The sequence below is a fragment of the Conger conger genome, chromosome 19, assembly GCF_963514075.1.
Source record: "Conger conger chromosome 19, fConCon1.1, whole genome shotgun sequence".
Lineage (NCBI taxonomy): Eukaryota > Metazoa > Chordata > Actinopteri > Anguilliformes > Congridae > Conger > Conger conger.
Window position 1 is genome coordinate 6300938 of NC_083778.1, and position 22786 is coordinate 6323723.

Consider the following 22786-nt stretch of genomic DNA (forward strand, 5'->3'; position numbering starts at 1 on the left):
GGCCTAGTCAAAGTCCTGACCTGAATCCTATTGAGATGCTGTGGCATGACCTTAAAAAGGCGGTATATGCTCGAAAACCCTCCAATGTGGCTGAATTACAACAATTCTGCAAAGATGAGTGGGCCAAAATTCCTCCACAGCGCTGTAAGAGACTCATTGCAAGTTATCGCAAACGCTTGATTGCAGTTGTTGCTGCTAAGGGTGGCCCAACCAGTTATTAGGTTTAGGGGGCAATCACTTTTTCACACAGGGCCATGTAGGTTTGGATTTATTTTCTCCCTTAATCATAAAAACCTTCATTTAAAAACTGCATTTTGTGTTTACTTGTGTTGTCTTTTACTAATATTAAAATTTGTTTGATGATCTGAAACATTTAAGTGTGACAAACATGCAAAAAAAAAAAAAGAAATCAGGAAGGGGGCAAACACTATTTCACACCACTGTATATATATATATATATATATATATATATATATATACAAAAAAAACTAATAAATAAAAAAGCAAAGCTATATGTTGGTTAGGGTGGGGTTGGGGGGTTAGTCCACAGGCAATGTGTGAGCTTTGGTACTGGTGTGAAATTAGTTCCATGGATATCTGTTCTTTGAGTAGATTAAACCATTGTGTTATGTTTATTTTGTGTCTTGTTTTCCAGTTTAAGAGGATGGTACAGGAACAGGTTTAAACAAAGCAATCGTGACACAGTGAATAAGGAAACTCAATACATTACTGTTCACAGTAATGAAAGGAAATAAGTACACTGCAGTGATCATTCTGCATTCTCCCTTTGAGCTGCATTCACCCACACAACTTTGCACACTGGAACTCTTGTGAAAATGAATCAAATCAACTGTAAAAACTAGTAAAATGCAGTGAACTTTTATACAAAGATGCAGGTACAGGAGACAGAATTATTACCTCAAAAGCCTTTTACCATCTTTCACCAGAATCACACTCTTAATGTTATACTCATGTTTTAATCATCTCATGTATACAAACACACTATGAATATATACAATATGATTTTATTAAAATATACAAAAAATGTGTATGTGTGTGTGTTTGTCTCTACTCCAGTTAGCAGAGGGACACTGAGGAGTCACACATTCCAAACCCAGCACAGAGGGGTGTGTGTTGAGGGAAGTGTGTGTGGAATCTGTGCAGGAGGGTCAGTGTGTCAGAGTCAGAGATGCTGTAGAAGGACAGAGTGCCAGCCGGACGGTCCACACACACTCCTACCCTGTACACACACACTCCTGCACCAGCACCATCATCACACACTCCTGTTCTGTGGTAGGGGGAGGGGCGGGCAAGTAGTTGTGTGAGTTTCTTATTGTGATGGACAGAGTAACTGTATTTATCACACTCCAGACTCCAGGAGTTTTTATTCCATCCAAACCTACAGTCATCAGCCTGTCCTTTCCTGCTGATTCCTTTATATGTCACTGCTATAAAAACCCATCCTGTCTCAGACACACTGCACTCAGCCTCCCAGTAACAGCGCTCACACTCACTCTCTCTGCACAGAACCTGGCGCTCAGACTCAAATCTCCCTGGATGAGGAGGATATGTCTCCTCTCTCCCCGGTGTGCGTGTCACCTTCCTGTTCCACTTAGACAGAGACAGCTCTTGGTGCGCTGTGTTTGGATCCAGTGTGAGCCGACAGCCGTCTGCACACCAGAGACATTAATTACATGAATTATTATTCATATTCACCTCATTATGTGAGTGAGAGATTTTTGGTAAAGTCTCTCACTCACTCACAACACACACACAGTACAGTGTGTATCTATGGAAAGTGTTCTGAATCGAAAAAGACTCACATTTCCTGGGTCCTGGTTTGATCCTGCTCTCTCCTCCATGTTCCATACTGTAAGAAACACAGAACAGAGTGAGTGTGTGTGCGTGTGTGTACTTACAGCAGTGTGAGTGAGTGTGTGTGTATGTACAGCAGTGTGTGTGTGTGTGTGTGTGTGTGTGTACTTACAGCAGTGTGAGTGTGTGTGTGTGCTTGTGTGTGTGTATATACTAACAGCAGAGTGAGTGTGAGTGTGAGTGTGCGTGTGCGTGTGCGTGTGCGTGTGTGTGTGTGTGTACTTACAGCAGAGTGAGTGTGTCGAGTTTAGCAGCAGACAGCACACTCACTCCTGGGTGATTGTATGTCAGGTCCAGCTCTCTCAGGTGTGAGGGGTTTGAACACAGAGCTGAAGCCAGAGAAACACAGCCTCTCTGTGTGACTCTACAGCCTGACAGCCTGCAGAGAGAAGAACACACACACCTTACAACACATTCACATAAACTAACAGAGCCGTGTGTGTCACACACCTTACAGCACATTCACATAAACTAACAGAGCCGTGTGTGACACACACAGCTCTTTTAGTTTACTTTCCGACCTCATGCATGGTAGTGGGAAATGATTGAAATAACATGGACAACTTTAGCAACAGTAGGCTAACAAGTGCTTGAACTTTTACAAAAACGGCTGATGTATTGGATGGCTTCGAATTATCTTGGAAAGTAAGAGCATGCTGTTTGTATTTAATTTAGCAGAACATTACATTACATCTCAGTTATGTAACAGCTGACAGTTGATTAGACAAAGCAGGAGCCAATCCCCCGGGATCAATGTGGGGCTATGGGCCTTGCTCAAGGGTTCAGCAGCAGCACGGATCTTACTGCAGCTTCACTGGGGCTCGAACCACCAACCTTATTGATCCCAGTCAAGCACCTCAGCCACTATGCTATAGGCCGCCCCCTAAACTCAGACTTAAGTTTTTGACTGGACTGTGATTAACTCATCTGTGACTAGCTGCTAAATCTGAAACATTACAGTGGATATTTCCGGGAATTGATGCAATATACGGGTCGGAGTGTAGGTTTAAAAGCACACATTAATTAAACAATGAGCTATGCAGTTCAGACGCATGCTTACCTGTAGGTCTATATAAGGCAACTATAAGGTTGACAGTTGCCGTACAAAACTGTAGAAAAATCACAGAAAGCACGAAAACAGGGAAACCACAGAGATGTCCAAAACAGGGTCCACCTCTGAATCAGTGCAAGTAGGCAAGAGCACCGATTGGGACACAGCCGAGGAATGTCCAAATGCCAGCCCGACTTGCTCATCCTGCCAGCTGAGTGAATGGCTCTCGCTTGTCCTGACTGCGGAGCTTCTCTACTCTAGCTCCCCAGTGGTGAAATGACCTCCCCATTGCTATAAGAACTGCTCACTCACTGCCCATTTTCTACCAGTCTGAAGACTCACCTCTTCACACTGTACCTTGACTCCTCTGCGGGAGTCTGCTAATCTATTGTCACTTATCATCACCAGCCTCAGACTTTAGCTCCGTGTTGTATTACCTACTTTAATCTAGGACTTTCACATGTGTATTTGTCTCAGTACTGTAGTTCCTGACCTTATTACTTACAGAGCTGGCCTATCTACCTTGCGTACTACTTATGTTCATTGCTTTGTAACCGATCCTATCAAATTGTACCTTATCGGACCTGTTCTGTTGACCTTGAAGTGTCTGCTGAATAAAATGTAATGTGATGTTTGCGCAGAAATCACAGAATACGTCACTTCCGTGAGAAACACACAGCCATAATTATTAATATAGAATATCATTATTTTACGATATTATATCCCACTATATACTGTAATATAGAATGATCTTATTCTTCTTGTGTTTATAGTTGGAAAAGAAAATGGAAGTCTGTGCACCTCCCCATCATAGAACAAATGTGATCATTGCATTACCCATCTCATGGGTACTATGGATCGCTTCTTGATCAAAAATTCTGAGACCACAATCTCCTCCTCCCTTGTCTGTTGTTTTAACTCATATTGATGCTAATTGCACATGATACTAGTTGGTCACTTCGACTGTTTCACACCTTTATTTAGAAAACGCCACTGTATTTAGCTTGTATTGCCCCCTTAGAAAACATTGATTGAAGGGTTTGTGTTTGTACTGTACTTTGGGGTGGCCTGTATCATAGTGGTTAAGGTAAATAACTGGGAAACGCAATCCCGGTGTAGCCACAATAAGATCCACACAGCTGTTGGGCATTAACCCTGCATTGCTCCAGGGGAGGATTGTCTCCTGCTTAGTCTAATCAACTGAACTTCGCTCTGGATAAGAGTGTCTACCAAATGCCAATAATGTAATGTAATGTACTCACCCCAGTCTCTGCAGTTTACAGTGTGGGTCCTCCAGTCCAGCAGAGAGCGCACTCACTCCTGAATCCTGCAGCTCGTTGTCTCTCAGCTCCAGATCCCTCAGCTCTGAGTGAGGAGAACGCAAGACTGAGGCCAGAACATCACAGCAGCCCTCTGTGAGATTACACCAACCCAGCCTGTGAAGAAACCACATACACATGGACACACACACACAAACATTAAAATTTACTGGTGATTGTAATAATGTTCACCTTGGCAGTTCATACAGATGTCAATTCCTATGTGCCTATGCATCCCTGAGTGGTACATACAAAAAACAGGGAAAGGGTTGTGTAAATGACATTCATTAATTATTCTTAAATTATTTCATAAATGAATCCACCAAATTCTAAGGCAACAAAAATAACAAAAGATCAAGGTTGGGAACCTACTGCAAGTATTTCATTACCAAACATTTTCTCTATGATGAGATGATCATATACCAGACAGAATCTTATTTGCAAACATGAATTTCATCTGCAAACACAAGAGTCAGTGTTTATATGATCACTTTATCCCCTGAGATATGTTCTTTGGTCTACAAACATATACATTTTTTTAAAGTTCAACATTCATCATTACATAAATTGATAAAAATTAACCGTTAATGGACAGTTATTTTTCTCCTAGTCTTGTAACCATTTATATACGGGATAGGTCCGGTCCATTGGCTCCATTGGTCAGCTAGTAGCCTCCCGAAATAAAACAAAATGCGTGATTTTAAAGTGTCCTTTCACCTTCTCAGGGATTTGGGATTAGGATTTTTTTTTTTTTTTAAAACAGGCATCGGATCAAAATGTCGGCAAAACCACCAAATCCTGGTGAAGCAAATGACTCATGACGACGTAATTAATTAAAATAACTGCACCTTATCTTATCTTATCTGAATGTGTCCAGATAAGCTAAAAAGCTAGCCAACCGAACCTAGATAGCTTAATATTAAATTACCTCATGAAGTCTAGCATTTAAGGAATTTAAGGAATAACAAAATAATAGAATTTAATAATACAAAAGATAACAAAATATACAAAAATTGGTAATGAGGTGTGTAGAGCTGTGTCATGTATTTCATGTAGGTGCATAAATTGAATGTGAATGGATACGTGTAAATGTTAGCCAGTCAAACAAAAAGGCTTGTCAGCATGGGAGGAAGCAAGCTCCAACTGCAGGAATGGCAGATGTTTTAAGCACAAAGCCGCCGGCCGCAGGTGCACCTCGTTAGCCTGATGACCCTCTTGTTCCTCAGCCAGCCACTTGAAAGACAAGCAAAAAGAAAAACCAGAAACGGATACGAGGGCCGACACAACCGGTAAATAAAATAAAATACCAGTCAAAAAAAGAATGTCCAACTTCCTTACCAGTAATGATATTATTGCTCAGACCTGCTGCGAAACTATACCCGCTAACAGCTGAAGCAGAGCCAGAGGCGCTTAGCTACGTTCAATTTCATTTGCCAGGTTTCCACCCACTTCTGCATTCTGTTTAAATCGTTTAATTATTTTGGTAGATTCCAAACTGTTCGCAAACCCTCCCAGTTTGGTATCATCTCCAAATTTAACACGGATGGTGCAGTGGGTAGCACTGCCGCCTCACAACAAGGAGGTCCTGGGTTCAAATCCCCGTCGGCCGGGGCCTCTCTGTGTGGAGTTTGCATGTTCTCCCCATGTCTGTGTAGGTTTCCTCCGGGTACTCCGGTTTCCTCCCACAGTCCAAAGACATGCAGGTTAGGCTGATTGGAGTCTAAATTGCCCATAGGTATGAGAGTGTGAGTGACTGGTGTGTGTGTGTGTGCCCTGCGATGGACTGGCGACCTGTCCAGGGTGCATTCCTGCCGCCCAATGTATGCTGGGATAGGCTCCACCCCCCCGCAACCCTGTTCGGGATAAGCGGGTTAGGATAATGAATGAATGAATGAATTACCACCGTCTGTTGGAGCAGAAGCGATCTTCGTGCATCGAAACGACAGCCTGATTTCCTTTGTTGGACAGCCGTAATGCCAATTGAGATCCATTAAAAGTTCATGTGTGCGTCACTCGCAAATAAGCATTATCATCTCCAAACAACTGCAGCCTTATTAACTTAGTAAACACCTAGCCACCTCACTAAACTTGTCTTACACACATGAGTTTTTGAATTTACGGTGAAGAAATCGATTAGCTATTGAAAAGTTTCCTCAGCTCTCTCCTAATGACACCGGCTCAATTTCTCTCACCATTTTGTCTCCCCCAGAATTATGGGAATGGTAGTTTTGTTCAATGGTTTAACCAAATTAAGAACACAATTCATGATTAACACATATCACTATTGTAGGCTGTGCTATAAGGAAGCATATGTGCGCCAAAATGAAAATGCAAATCGAGAATTACATTCCGTTTTGATTCCATGTACTTTAACACCATATCATAATTTATATGAAAATGCAAAAGCCATTTTCAGTTTCATTATGGCACAGCGACACATATGTTCAGTAAGGAAGCATTGAACACACTAATCAGAAACACCTGAAAAGCCATTTGTTCCAAATGTTATGGTGCCCTTAAATCGGGGACTATGCATAAAAAGGGCTGTAATTCCTACACAAATATGAATGCAAATACCCTCAATTTAAAGACAACAGTCTGCACTTTAACGCCATCTTTCATTACACATGCGCTGGAGTACCAAGCCAAAACTTGTACCACTGTCCAAATACTTAAGCACTGTATATAGGTCAGGTTGGTTCTATTCACCTGTGGTACCTTCTCTTAAGCAAAAATAGGGAAAACTCCTTTCCTTTTGTATCATGACACCTTTTTAACATTTTATGAATTAACTAACGAAGAATGAAAAAGGCACAAATTCACACTTATTTGTCAATGTGGATTAAGTCAAATCAGTGAAATTTTCGATTTCAATGTGATGAATGACTCAATAGCTCAGGAACTAACGAGGGTTTTTCAAATTTGAGTTTCATTGACTATCTATTGAACAGAAAAAAAACCTGATTTATGCTGGAAAATGCCCATTTTCCCCTGGTTCATGCCCATACCTTCTCATATCCTGGAGCTCCAACTGCATCACACCGCCCCTCAAACTGCTAACTATACTTTCCCTCATTTGAACTTCCTACCTTTCCAGCTAGTTTTTTGATTTAACTAAAACCGGTTCAACCCATTTCATTTTCTCTAATTAAAAAAAATCTGTCCTATCCATCCTACCTTCAGACCTTGCTGGCCAGCAGAGGACAGGCTCCCCCTCAAAAGCCAGGTTTCTCCTGAGCCACTGTTGAGGGTTTTAGTCCCCAATGGGCAGTTTGTACCTCATGTGCTTTCTATTTGGGGTCTAGCCCTAGTTTCTGCCCTTTTGTCACTCTGTAAACTTCTTCTATAAAATGCGTTACACAAATTTAAAAAATTGAACCTTTGTGATACCTTTGGAACCTTTGGAATAAAAGCCTACTATTCAACTCTTTGCTGCAAGACTCCTGATTTTACAAATTGGATTGTATACTTGTAATTGGACTGATAACTTGTTGGCCTGGGGACCCAAGACAAACCCTGAGGAGCCCCTGTGCTGACTGATCTTGGCTCTGAAAGCAGCATTCTCCTTCACATACTGAACATTATAATCAGGGCATCATGATGTTGTTATCTCCCCTGAACATGTCCTTAAAATAGCTTTACATTATTACATTACATTATTGGCATTTGGCAGACACTCTTATCCAGAGCAACATACAACAAAGTGCAAACCCATAACCAGGGATACGTTTGCTGAAAGACCCTAGAGGGAAGTACAAATTCAGCTGCTACCTGTACAACATAGATAAGGACCAGGGCCTATTTTTTTTTTAAACAAACAAATAAACAAACAAACAACAGAGCAAAAGTGACCAAACTTAACTATCCAAACACTGCTTACCTAGCCAACTAAAAATACCGATCAACAAAGTAAGTCACAGAGACAACAATTAAGGTTCACAGGGAGGTAGGGAGGGATGGGGAGAGGTGCTGCTTGAAGAGGTGTGTCTTCAGCTTGCGCTTAAAGTTGGGGAGAGATTCTACAGTTCTGACCTCAACGGGGAGTTCGTTCCACCACCGTGGAGCCAAAACAGACAGTAGTCGTGAGCGTGAGGTGGAGGTTCAGAGAGGGGGAGGTGCCAAGCGGCCTGTGGAGGCTGAACGAAGAGGTCTGGCAGGGGTGTAGGGTCTAATGATTTTTTGGAGGTAAGCTGGAGAAGACCCCTTAACTGCTTGGAAGGCTAGCACCAATGTTTTGAATTTGATGCGAGCCATGACAGGCAGCCAGTGGAGGGAAGTAAGCAGGGGGGAGGGGCCAAGCCAAGAGGGAATTGCAGTAGTCCAGGCGGGACAGAACCATCGTTTGGACCAGGAGCTGGGTCGAATAGGGGATGAGAAAGGGGCAGATTCTCCGTATGTTGTATAGGAAGAACCTGCATGACCGGGTCACCGCCGCAATGTTCTCGGAAAGGGACAGTCTGCTGTCCATCACCACGCAGAGGTTCCTTGCACTGGGTGACGGCGTGAGTGTGGTATCCCCAAGGGAAATGGAGATATCCAGATGAGGAGAGGTATTAGCAGGGATGAATATCATTTCAGTCTTGCCTGGGTTGAGCTTTAGATGGTGGTTGTCCATCCAGCTCTGGATGTCCCTCAGGCAAGCAGAGATACGGGCTGAAACCTGTGTATCAGACGGTGGGAACGAGATGAAGAGTTGGGTATCGTCCGCATAGCAGTGGTAGGATAGCCCATGTGCAGTGATCACAGGGCCAAGGGAACGAATGTAAAGAGAAAAAAGAAGTGGGCCTAGGACTGAGCCCTGGGGAACTCCTGTGGTGAGGGGCCGAGGTGTCGATACCGTACCAGCCCAGGCAACCTGGAAGGAGCGACCAGAGAGGTAGGACTCAATCCAGTCCAGGGCTGTCCATTGCTGACAGGGCGGACAGGAGGATGGAGTGATCCACAGTGTTGAAGGCAGCAGAGAGATCTAGGAGAATTATCTCTTGCAGTTATCTGGGCCATTGGCTTTCTTATCAGGGTCAATCACCAACCACCAACTGCAGCACCTCCTTACAGTCAGTGCAAAAGTCCTCTTCTGTAGGTGGGAATGAGGTGTACTGTATTGTGAGTGACAGACCTGAAACATTTTACTGTGCAGGTGGTCAGTCTTTTACCACATCAATCAGACATCCAGCATCCAGTCATCACCACTCAAACCTTACATTCTGGTCAGGAACCACAAACCTGGCAACCCTAAGACTCATCAGGTTTTATCCTGCCTTTCTTTGCTGTGATAGAGTAAGAAGAGAGGGATGAGACAAATGTGGACAAAGAAAGAATGCCGATGGACAGAGTAGTAAACTGAGAGAGAAAGAGCTTTTAATCATTTCACTGCATAGAGCCATAATCACTAATTCTATTTAGTTAAGGTCACACAGAACACCGCACTACTCACCCCAGTCTCTGTAGTTTACAGTTTGGACTCATCAGTCCAGCACAGAGCAGCTTCACTCCTGAATCTCCCAGGTTATTGTAGCTGAGGTCCAGTCTCTGTAGTTTACAGTTTGGACTCATCAGTCCAGCACAGAGCAGCTCCACTCCTGAATCTCCCAGGTGATTTCTGTTGAGGTCCAGATCTCTCAGGGGTGAGTTTGATGACTGGAGAGCTGAGGCCACAATTTCACAGGACTTCTCTCTTAGGTCACAGCTGTTCAATCTGTAAAGAAGAATTAATACATTATAGAATAAAAAGGTTCGGTAAGATATAAAAGATAACATATTTCAGAGTGGACAGTGAGTTAGTTTGCAATTGGGCACAGCTAAAGGTAAGATGTAAAATATAACACATCTTTCAATGGACAGGGAGTTTGCTTTTTTCCTTTTGGTTTTCTGTGACAAACTTCCCACAGCATTGCAAGCTTACACAGGTAAAGGCAGACTGACATACACATGACATGAAAACAAAATTAAATAAAGTAAAAATAAATAAATAAAAATGCCCCAAAAACTGGTTTCACAATTATTGCCACCCTTGCTTTAATTTTGTGCTGTAGCTGTACCCAAGTACAGCTACAGTCTTTGTGCATCTTTATTTTTGAGGCATGGCAGAACTTTCAGACACCTGGAAAACTCTGAGAACCAACCCAACAGAACTTGCATTGAAAATCAAAATGATTAAAAAAATGTAGTGAGAGAAATGAATCTGAATATAACGGAGTAAAAGTAAAGAAATGTCCTTTACAAATATACTCAAGTAAGAGTAAAAAGTATCCTCCTTTAAAACGACTCTACAGGTTCAATTTATTTACGAACGTACTTCAGTAAATGTAACGGAGTAAATGTTGCATGTTACTACCCACCTCTGCTAACAGGAGACTACTCCGTCTCATAATAATGAAATATATCAGATACATTCAGCTACCTGCTGATACTGTAACTGTTTGATGTTCCAAACTGTTTATTTCGGTCAGCCTATTGCTTCACAGATGTCTTTTTTTTCTCTGCCCTCCTTGAAAACATTTTTAATGGCGTTCTTGACTTCAATTGGCACAATTCTGGTCCTCATGTTGACAAAATTCAGTAACAGAATCCATGGCACTCAAAAGCCAAGAATCAAGACGAGATACTGAAAGCTCTCACCCCTTCAGTTTTTATAGTTTTGTTTTTCTACACTCAATACGCCATAATGGCAGAGTGAAAACACGTTTAGAAATCTTGATGATTTTACAGAGAATAGCGATTGAAGTTGTCTTCTTCCCTACAGTGCTACAACTCAGTTGTAATAACATCAGTATGTATGTTGTACCAAACTGTAATATCACTTTAAGGAATCTTCTGCTACTGTGTTGGCTGCCTGTGATGTGCTCCAGTCCACTCTCTCCTCCTCTGACCATTCACTCATTTGTGCCTCCTCTTTACCTCCTCCTCCATTTATTTACACATCCTCATCAGTTCACTTCTATCTTTCTGTTTCTTACCACTCTTTATTGGCAGTTGTGCTTTCTTTTCTATTTCGGACTGCCTCCTTCTGGGGTGACATGGCTCAGGCAGCAAGAGCAGTCAACTGGCAGTTGGAGGGTTGCCAGTTCGATCGCCCGCCCGGGCTGTGTCGAAGTGTCCCTGAGCAAGACACCTAACCCCCAAATTCTCCTGACGAGCTGGTCGGGGCCTTGCATGGCAGCCAATTGCCGTCGGTGTGTGTATGAATGGGTGAATGGAGAAGCATGAATTGTACAGCGCTTTGGATAAAGGAGCTATATAAATGCCTGCCATTTACCATTTACCATTCTCTCTCCAATTACTTTTAACGAACTCATCTGGAGACATATTCACTTTTAAACATTTTCTTGACTGAGTTAGTTATACACTAGCTGGCTAATTTCCTACATCTCATTTTAGATCTATCCTGTACCATTTTAATAAACTACTTCACTTTGTGAACATGATCTGCAAACCTAAATTATATTTGGTAGCAAGCCATCACTATCACCGTCTAAATTTAATTGTATAATTTCACTGAAATTACCACATACAGCCATCTCGGTCCCCACTGATGTAGGGTCAAACACCATCTCCTCCGTCTACTTCACATTTAAAATCAGATGGTTTGAGTCACACCATAGCACAAACCTGTCTATCGCAGAATGCTACAAGGCTACTGCCCCTGTGCAATAGGTACAGTTTCCAGGTTGGCTGCTGGTGCTCATCTGTATTTAGTGTGAATAAAACTGGGGAGTGAACACAACCCTGAGGGGCCCCTGTGCTGACTGATCTTGGCTCTGAGAGCAGCATTCTCCTTCACATACTGGACATTATTAGTCAGGGCACCATGCTGTTGATACCTCCTCTGAACGTGTCCTTCAAAGTTATCTGGCCCTTTGGCTTTCTTATCAGGGTGAATCAACAACCACCAACTGCAGCACCTCTTTACAGTCAGCAGAAAAATCCTCTTCTGTAGGTGGGAATGAGCTCTTTACAGTCAGCACTAAAGTCCGCTTCTGTAGGTGGGAATGAGGTGTACTGTATTGTGAGGAGTACAGCTCCCCTTCATCACAGAGTGGGGTAAAATTAAGGATTTGATAACAGTTCATAGCAGGTAGTGAATAGCGGAGATGGATGAAGACTGTAATATGTGACAGACCTGAAACATTTTACTATGCAGGTGGTCAGTCTTTTACCACATCAATCAGACATTCATCATCCAGTCATCACCTGTGCCCTGATACTACAGACTCCACTCAAACCTTACATTCCCCTGCATAGAGCCATAATCACTAATTCTATTTAGTTAAGGTCACACAGAACACCGCACTACTCACCCCAGTCTCTGTAGTTTACAGTTTGGACTCATCAGTCCAGCACAGAGCAGCTTCACTCCTGAATCTCCCAGGTTATTGTAGCTGAGGTCCAGTCTCTGTAGTTTACAGTTTGGACTCATCAGTCCAGCACAGAGCAGCTCCACTCCTGAATCTCCCAGGTGATTTCTGTTGAGGTCCAGATCTCTCAGGGGTGAGTTTGATGACTGGAGAGCTGAGGCCACAATTTCACAGGACTTCTCTCTTAGGTCACAGCTGTTCAATCTGTAAAGAAGAATTAATACATTATAGAATAAAAAGGTTCGGTAAGATATAAAAGATAACATATTTCAGAGTGGACAGTGAGTTAGTTTGCAATTGGGCACAGCTAAAGGTAAGATGTAAAATATAACACATCTTTCAATGGACAGGGAGTTTGCTTTTTTCCTTTTGGTTTTCTGTGACAAACTTCCCACAGCATTGCAAGCTTACACAGGTAAAGGCAGACTGACATACACATGACATGAAAACAAAATTAAATAAAGTAAAAATAAATAAATAAAAATAAAAATGCCCCAAAAACTGGTTTCACAATTATTGCCACCCTTGCTTTAATTTTGTGCTGTAGCTGTACCCAAGTACAGCTACAGTCTTTGTGCATCTTTATTTTTGAGGCATGGCAGAACTTTCAGACACCTGGAAAACTCTGAGAACCAACCCAACAGAACTTGCATTGAAAATCAAAATGATTAAAAAAATGTAGTGAGAGAAATGAATCTGAATATAACGGAGTAAAAGTAAAGAAATGTCCTTTACAAATATACTCAAGTAAGAGTAAAAAGTATCCTCCTTTAAAACGACTCTACAGGTTCAATTTATTTACGAACGTACTTCAGTAAATGTAACGGAGTAAATGTTGCATGTTACTACCCACCTCTGCTAACAGGAGACTACTCCGTCTCATAATAATGAAATATATCAGATACATTCAGCTACCTGCTGATACTGTAACTGTTTGATGTTCCAAACTGTTTATTTCGGTCAGCCTATTGCTTCACAGATGTCTTTTTTTTCTCTGCCCTCCTTGAAAACATTTTTAATGGCGTTCTTGACTTCAATTGGCACAATTCTGGTCCTCATGTTGACAAAATTCAGTAACAGAATCCATGGCACTCAAAAGCCAAGAATCAAGACGAGATACTGAAAGCTCTCACCCCTTCAGTTTTTATAGTTTTGTTTTTCTACACTCAATACGCCATAATGGCAGAGTGAAAACACGTTTAGAAATCTTGATGATTTTACAGAGAATAGCGATTGAAGTTGTCTTCTTCCCTACAGTGCTACAACTCAGTTGTAATAACATCAGTATGTATGTTGTACCAAACTGTAATATCACTTTAAGGAATCTTCTGCTACTGTGTTGGCTGCCTGTGATGTGCTCCAGTCCACTCTCTCCTCCTCTGACCATTCACTCATTTGTGCCTCCTCTTTACCTCCTCCTCCATTTATTTACACATCCTCATCAGTTCACTTCTATCTTTCTGTTTCTTACCACTCTTTATTGGCAGTTGTGCTTTCTTTTCTATTTCGGACTGCCTCCTTCTGGGGTGACATGGCTCAGGCAGCAAGAGCAGTCAACTGGCAGTTGGAGGGTTGCCAGTTCGATCGCCCGCCCGGGCTGTGTCGAAGTGTCCCTGAGCAAGACACCTAACCCCCAAATTCTCCTGACGAGCTGGTCGGGGCCTTGCATGGCAGCCAATTGCCGTCGGTGTGTGTATGAATGGGTGAATGGAGAAGCATGAATTGTACAGCGCTTTGGATAAAGGAGCTATATAAATGCCTGCCATTTACCATTTACCATTCTCTCTCCAATTACTTTTAACGAACTCATCTGGAGACATATTCACTTTTAAACATTTTCTTGACTGAGTTAGTTATACACTAGCTGGCTAATTTCCTACATCTCATTTTAGATCTATCCTGTACCATTTTAATAAACTACTTCACTTTGTGAACATGATCTGCAAACCTAAATTATATTTGGTAGCAAGCCATCACTATCACCGTCTAAATTTAATTGTATAATTTCACTGAAATTACCACATACAGCCATCTCGGTCCCCACTGATGTAGGGTCAAACACCATCTCCTCCGTCTACTTCACATTTAAAATCAGATGGTTTGAGTCACACCATAGCACAAACCTGTCTATCGCAGAATGCTACAAGGCTACTGCCCCTGTGCAATAGGTACAGTTTCCAGGTTGGCTGCTGGTGCTCATCTGTATTTAGTGTGAATAAAACTGGGGAGTGAACACAACCCTGAGGGGCCCCTGTGCTGACTGATCTTGGCTCTGAGAGCAGCATTCTCCTTCACATACTGGACATTATTAGTCAGGGCACCATGCTGTTGATACCTCCTCTGAACGTGTCCTTCAAAGTTATCTGGCCCTTTGGCTTTCTTATCAGGGTGAATCAACAACCACCAACTGCAGCACCTCTTTACAGTCAGCAGAAAAATCCTCTTCTGTAGGTGGGAATGAGCTCTTTACAGTCAGCACTAAAGTCCGCTTCTGTAGGTGGGAATGAGGTGTACTGTATTGTGAGGAGTACAGCTCCCCTTCATCACAGAGTGGGGTAAAATTAAGGATTTGATAACAGTTCATAGCAGGTAGTGAATAGCGGAGATGGATGAAGACTGTAATATGTGACAGACCTGAAACATTTTACTATGCAGGTGGTCAGTCTTTTACCACATCAATCAGACATTCATCATCCAGTCATCACCTGTGCCCTGATACTACAGACTCCACTCAAACCTTACATTCTGGTCAGGAACCACAAACCTGCCGACCAAAAGACTCATCAGGTTTTATCCTGCCTTTCTTTGCTGTAATAGAGGAGTAAGAAGAGAGGGATGAGATGAATGTGGACAAAGAAAGAATGCCGATGGACAGAGTAGAAAAGTGAGAGAGAAAGAGCTTTTTATCATTTCACTGCATAGAGCCATAATCACTAATTCTATTTAGTTAAGGTCACACAGAACACCGCACTACTCACCCCAGTCTCTGTAGTTTACATTTTGGACTCATCAGTCCAGCACAGAGCAGCTTCACTCCTGAATCTCCCAGGTTATTGTAGCTGAGGTCCAGTCTCTGTAGTTTACAGTTTGGACTCATCAGTCCAGCACAGAGCAGCTCCACTCCTGAATCTCCCAGGTGATTTCTGCTGAGGTCCAGATCTCTCAGGGGTGAGTTTGATGACTGGAGAGCTGAGGCCACAATTTCACAGGACTCCTCACTTAGGTCACAGCTGTTCAGTCTGTAAAGAAGAATGAATACATTATCGTTAGGGAAGGGAAGGTTAGGGAAGATATAAAAGATAACATCTTTCAGAGTGGACAGTGAGTTAGTTTGCAATGCTGTGGGACATTTGGCACAGCTAAAGGTAAGATGTAAAATATAACATCTTTCAATGGACAGGGAGTTTGCTTTTTCCTTTTGGTTTTCTGTGACAAACTTCCCACAGCATTGCAAGCTTACACAGCTAAAGGCAGACTGACATACACAGGACATGAAAAAAAAAATGTAATAAAGTAAAAATGAATAAATAAAAATAAAAATGCCCCAAAAACTGGTTTCACAATTATTGTCACCCCTGCTTTATTTTGTGCTGTAGCTGTACCTAAGTACAAGTGATTCCTTTTGAGTATGTGTCTTTGTGCATCTTTATTTGTGAGGTGTGGCAGAACTTTCAGACTTCAAACCTCACCCAGGCAAACTCTGAGAACCAACACAACAGAACTCGCATTGAAAATCAAAATGAGTAAAAACAAAAATGTCGTGTGAGAAATGAATCTGAATATAACAGAGTAAAAGTTTTTAAAAAAATGTCCTTTACAAATATACTCAAGTAAGAGTAAAACGTATTCTCCTTTAAACGACTCTACAAGTTCAATGTATTTAAGAATATACTTTAGTAAATGTAACGGAGTAAATGTTGCATGTTACTACCCACCTCTGCTAACAGGAGACTACTCCGTCTCATAATTATGAAATATATCAGATACATTTAGCTACCTGCTGATACTGTAACTGTTTGCTGTTCAAAACTGTTTATTTCGGTAACCCTATTGCTTCACAGATGTCTTTCACCGTTTTTTTTGTGGCTGTGGCGAGAGCCAGGGCCACTTACACGAGTGTGTGCTGATTTTCTGTCACTCACTGACTCACTGCCATTGTTGTCACTGGCATTGTTGAACTGTGCATGCGTGGCTACGTGCAAGCAAGCTCGCCAGAAATCCCAGCGAAAAGCAGGGTAACTAAACGCGAGGGAAACGCCAGCTTGCAAGAGAGCCACACACTGTAGCTGGCTACATTACTGGACAATCGAACGCAGATACAACATTCAATATGGCACGTAATCTAGCTAGGTAGCATTATGGCTCGTTGGCTACCCACACTCACTCGCTACATTACGGTTGCACATGCGGTAAATGAATGTTTTCATCCAATTAAGGTTGCATACGCGCTTGCCAAACTGTCACATTGCGTTAACGCACTCGGTTCTCTATTCGTGATAGCCCCTACACTCACTGTTCGAATTACGGGGGTACTGGGGGGGTCCGACCCCCTTAGATGAGACTTGCACCCTCCCAAAAGGGATGTAAATAATAGTTTGGGGGGGTACTGAAAAAATTTAATAAAATATAATGTTATCCAAAATGTTGTGTATTTAAATGCAGTATTACCATCACATACCAACAATTCAGGAATTAATGTAATGAAATACGATTTCAAACCCTCACCCCCATTGGGCTGTACCATTCTCTGGTACGTTCAGACCATAACCAGCAGAGGCACTGTCTCCCGCTGTGCTGATGTGTCAGTGGAGCTAGCAGTGTTGACCTGGGAGCTGTGCTGATGTGTCGGTGGAGCTAGCAGTGTTGACCTGGGAGCTGTGCTGATGTGTCGGTGGAGCTAGCAGTGTTGACCTGGGAGCTTGGCTGATGTGTCGGTGGAGCTAGCAGTGTTGACCTGGGAGCTTGGCTGATGTGTCGGTGGGGCTAGCAGTGTTGACCTGGGAGCTTGGCTGATGTGTCGGTGGGGCTAGCAGTGTTTCACAGCTTGAGGAGCGTCTTTCACAGCTTGCACTCGTCTTTATCGGGAGAAGTGACAAAGAATACTGAATATCTGTTGGCGTGATGCATGTTTGGTAGGCTATGGTGGATCTAAAATTAAACTAGAGATGTACATTTCCTCAAGAAAATGCGGAGTGTGATTGCGGCAAATCGGAGGAATATTGCTGCTACTGCTAATACTATGGTGTTTAAATATTTCCATTTACAAGCCGGTGTGCTTTATTGGTCACTGAGTGTATTTGAGCTGTGCTAGAGAGCAGAGGCCATTGTGACATCACAGGTTATTGTGACATCAAATTTACATTATTGGCATTTGGCAGACGCTCTTATCCAGTGGACTATTGCCAGTACAGTTTAAATATTTGCATTTACGGGCTTAGCAGAGCATTGGTGTCTCTTGACACGGACTGGGAAGAGTCAGAAACGGAATATATAAACCTAATAGCCAGGAGGTGAACCCTGCACTGATTAACAAACCCGCCACACCTGCCATAGGCTGGAGTATATAAACTCCTCCCCTTCCTCCACATGCTCTCTCTCTCTTTGTCCTGGCAGCCAGCTCTGCAGCAGCAGGGACTTCAACCGCCACCATTTTGTTTTGATCATTTCATAGTTCCTGTGTTACAATAAATTTTGTTATTTTAAAGCATTTTAACTGTGTCTGTTTCCCTTATGTTATATTCCCTGAGCCAGGGTTGTAACAATAGTCATATTAGAGTTATTGTTCAATTTCATTAGAGTGAAACGTGTATCTTTTATGCAATGCTTTGTAAAATAATTTGTTTATTCAAGTAAAGAGTTCTCATTACCATATTTCTGAATAAGTTTCTGGTTAATGGAACTACCAGATTATGTATGTGATGTCGGCATATTTTCTGAGAATAAAGGCATGTATTAGGGATTAAGTTAACATTTGAAAATGCACCAGAAGCCTCCAAATTGCGTCAGAAAAAAGAACCCCCCTGGCCAGCTACTTTTTCTCTTTGGCCTACTACCTAAATTTTTGGGGAACACTCTGCATTGCTCAACATGCGGTCCCTTTCTGGAGCTACTCCGCCACTCCTGCACTCCTGTTGATCCATCAGATTACTCTGCCTTTCACTTTCAACAAATTCATCATTTATTTGACAGTTTATCTTTGGAAATATTAATAGTAAATTCAATAAAATATATAAGTGAGGTTTTTGCAGCTTGTGTTCTGGATTCAGAACATTAAATGAGGGCACAAGCTACATTCAGATATTATAATCAAATTTTCAGTTGCCTAGAATGATAAATATGAAAATATGCTGTCCATCATCTCCATGAATAATGACATACTCACATGGCCTTCCTGCAGTTCCTGACTACTGGCACCAGTCTGTGACGACCTGCTCCTGATGTGTTGTAGGTCTTCAAGTCAAACTCATCCAGGACCTCTGACATCAGTAACACAAAGGCCAGAGCTGAACATTGGTGGGGTTCCAGCTTTTTATCAGAAAGTTTTCCTAATCTCAGGGAATTCTGGATTTCCTCCACTGCAGAGTTGTCATTCAGTTCATTCAGACAGTGGAACAGATTGATGGTCCTCTCTGCTGAATATTTGTCTTCGATCTTCTTCTTAATGTACTGGACTGCTTTCATGATGCTCCGTGATCTGCTTTCTGTCTGTGGGTCTGGTACAGGGGATCTGCATTCTGTCTCTGGGTCTCGTACAGGGGATCTGCTTTCTGTCTGTGTCAGTAGTCTCTGAAAGAGTTTTGTTATCTTCCTCCATGTTCCTCCATCAAATCTGCTTTCTGTCCATGTCTGTGGGTCTGGTACAGGGGAACTGCTTTCTGTCTGTGGGCCTGGTACAGGGGATCTGCTTCCTGTCTGTGTCAGTAGTCTTCCTAAGAGGGGCTGAATGGAGTCCAGTGAGAGGCCGAGAAGGAATCGGAGGAAAAGGTCCAGGTGTCCGTTCTTACTCTGTAAGGCCTGATCCACTGCCCTCCTGTGTAACTCAGACAGTCGGTCACTGTGAGGTCTTGATTGTTCTGCACTGAGCACATTTCTGTTCTCATTTACACATGAATGAAACACAAACAAGGCAGCCAGATACTCCTGAATGCTCAGATGCACAAAGCAGTAGACCTTCTCCTGACCCAACCCACGCTCTTCTTTAAAGATCTCTGTGCACACCCCAGAGTACACTGAAGCTTCACTGACATCAATACCACTGTCTCTCAGGTTCTCTTCATAGAATATCAGATTGCCCTTTTCCAGATGTACAAAAGCCAGCTGCCCCAGTTTCAGGATGATTTCTGTGTCTGATGCTGACATCTTTGGGTTTGTTTCATCACAGCCACGATACTTCAGATTCTTCACATTAGTCTGAATGAGCAGGACGTGTGTGTACATTTCAGTCAGAGTTTTGGGCAGATCTCCACTCTCTACTTTACCCAACATTGTCTCCAAAACAGTAGCAGAAATCCAGCAGATGACTGGTATGTGACACATGATGTAGAGACTCCTGGATGACTGGATGTGTGAGATAATTTGGCTGGCCTGGTTCTGATCTCTGATTCTTTTTCTGAAGTACTCCTCCTTCTGTGGGTCATTGAACCCTCGTACCTCTGTCACCTGGTGGATGCACTCTGGAGGGATCTGATTGGCTGCTGCAGGTCGGGAGGTGATCCAGAGGAGAGCAGAGGGAAGCAGATTCCCCTTAATGAGGTTGGTCAGCAGCACATCCACTGATGATGACTCTGTTATATCACAGCAGATCTCATTGCTTTGGAAATGTAGAGGAAGTCGACACTCATCCAGACCATCAAAGATAAACACAACTTTGGCATCATCACCTTCAACACTTGTGACCTCTTTCAGTTGTGGAAAGTAGTGCTGCAGAAGTTGCATCAGACTGAATGTTCTTTCCTTCTTCAGATTCAGATCTCGGAAAGGAAGAGCGAAGATGAAATCAATATCCTGATTGGCTTTTCCTTCTGCCCAGTCCAGAATGAACTTCTGCACAGAGACGGTTTTCCCAATGCCAGCGATGCCCTTTGTAAGCACCACTCTGATGCATTTCTCTTGACCAGGTAAAGGCTTAAAGATGTCATTACAGAGGATTGGAGTCTCCTGGGTGGTTTGTCTCTTGGATGCTGTCTCAATCTCTCTGACCTCGTGCTCATTATTGACCCCCCCACTTCCCCCCTCTGTGATGTAGAGCTCTGTATAGATCTCATTGAGGAGAGTTGTGTGGCCCTGCACTGCTAAACGTTCAAATATGTATTCAAACTTCTTCTTCAGGTGGGTTTTCAGTTCCTGCTGGGCTCTTTTAATGGATTCACCTGAAGAGAGGAAATATGATAAATAATTGTATTTAAAATAAGATCAACATTTCCCATTCAATAATAGATTGATAGAAGATGGAAGATGGAAAAGATTTCAAAGTATTTTACACACATCATAGTGCTGCATTCCTTTAACAGTGTAAACACACCTCTCTCACAGTATTACAGACCTCTCAATGATAATCAATCACAAACAAAACTAATGAGCAAAAAGTACATACTGTTGCACTTGTACAATAAGAGTGAAGGAGAAAAACACATTAAAAAGATGAAAACTGATAATGGTTTCAATTGTCCTTTTCCATGTCTCCATTGTTTCCATGTTTCCATTACTCAAGTTTATGCTGTGGATCCTTGTGGTAAATACTGTCTTCAAAGGTCACACAGTCATTTTAAAATCTATTCTGCCCTGAATATGAACTCAGGACAGTCTGTCTGATGGGACAGTGATTTAGTTACTGCACAAATTCAGGACAGTTTATCTGATGGGACAGTGCTTTAATTACTGACTTTTGAGCACAAAGTCCCTGCACTGATTCCCCTTCAGAGACATTTAATCTTCTGTGCAATCACTGCTTGTGGCTATAATTTCATTTAAATGCCTTTGTGAACATGTTGTTCTTGATGTTTTCTAGATGTACGATTATCAAGGTAAAGCATTATCATGAAAGTGTGAATTCTATAAATCAGAACATTGCACTGTGAGATCTGTTTGCTAAACTCATGTCAGTACTCTAATGGAGACACAGTAGTAATGAGAAAGAACTTACCGCACTGCTCTCTCTCCAGTGAGTCAGCGAGATCCTTCTGCTTCATGTTCCTCAGGATGTGGACTGTGATCTTCAGAGACCTCTCATTGCCACAGGTCTCCAGCATCTTCTCAACAATGTACAGGACCTCAGGATCCTCCTGCTCTCTCTCACTGCATCCTGGGTAATCATGGCTTTGATGACTCTTGAATGAGTCCTTCATCTTCATGAACTTCTCCAGCACAGAAGGATCTTCAGACAGAGTCTTAAAGCATTCTGGGCAGTCCTGGCTCAGATGGCTCTGAAACAGTTTCATCTCTCCATTCTTCTTCAGCTCCACCAGAGTGCGCAGGAGAGACTGAAATAAACACATGAAGAAGTGTGCTGTATCAGTGTGAACTAAACACATGAGACCAGCAAAAGGAGTCTGAACTTTCTGTGAGCCACGCAAGGCCAGGACCGCTGCAGAGCTGGATTAGAGATTAAGGTGTGTTGTGTTGCGGTTGTCTTTTCAGGGCTTAAAAAGTAGCACCTTAGCACTAGCGCTACATGTGCACAGCCGAAAGCTTCACCTGCTGTTTCCACTCTTCCCAAACATTTATGATTTTTAATTTCATGTCATTTCTTACCTCCTTGTGCCAAACATGCCAGAAATGTTTAAATGTTCACATTAAATGGTAAATGGCAGGCATTAATATAGCGCCTTTATCCAAAGCGCTGTACAATTGATGCTTCTCCATTCACCCATTCATACACACACTCACACACACACCGACGGCGATTGGCTGCCATGCAAGGCACCAACCAGCTCGTCAGGAGCATTTGGGGGTTAGGTGTCTTGCTCAGGGACACTTTGACACAGCCCGGGCGGGGGATTGAACCGGCAACCTTCCGAATGCCAGGTGACTGCTCTTACTGCCTGAGCCATGTCGTCCCTTAAATGTTTAACACATTAAATGTTGAAATGAAAAGCGGGTTGATTGCATGCATGCGTGAGATGTGGATGGTTATGAGTAATATTTGGCAAAGGTGGAGCATGTTCTTAATGTTAAGTTCAAAAAAATAA

General features: G+C 42.5%; 1 pseudogene; it reads right to left on the reverse strand.

Annotated features, from left to right (window-relative positions):
- Positions 1 to 1068: 1068 nt before the first annotated feature.
- Positions 1069 to 22046, reverse strand: LOC133119398 (NACHT, LRR and PYD domains-containing protein 3-like; annotated as a pseudogene).
- Positions 22047 to 22786: the final 740 nt, after the last annotated feature.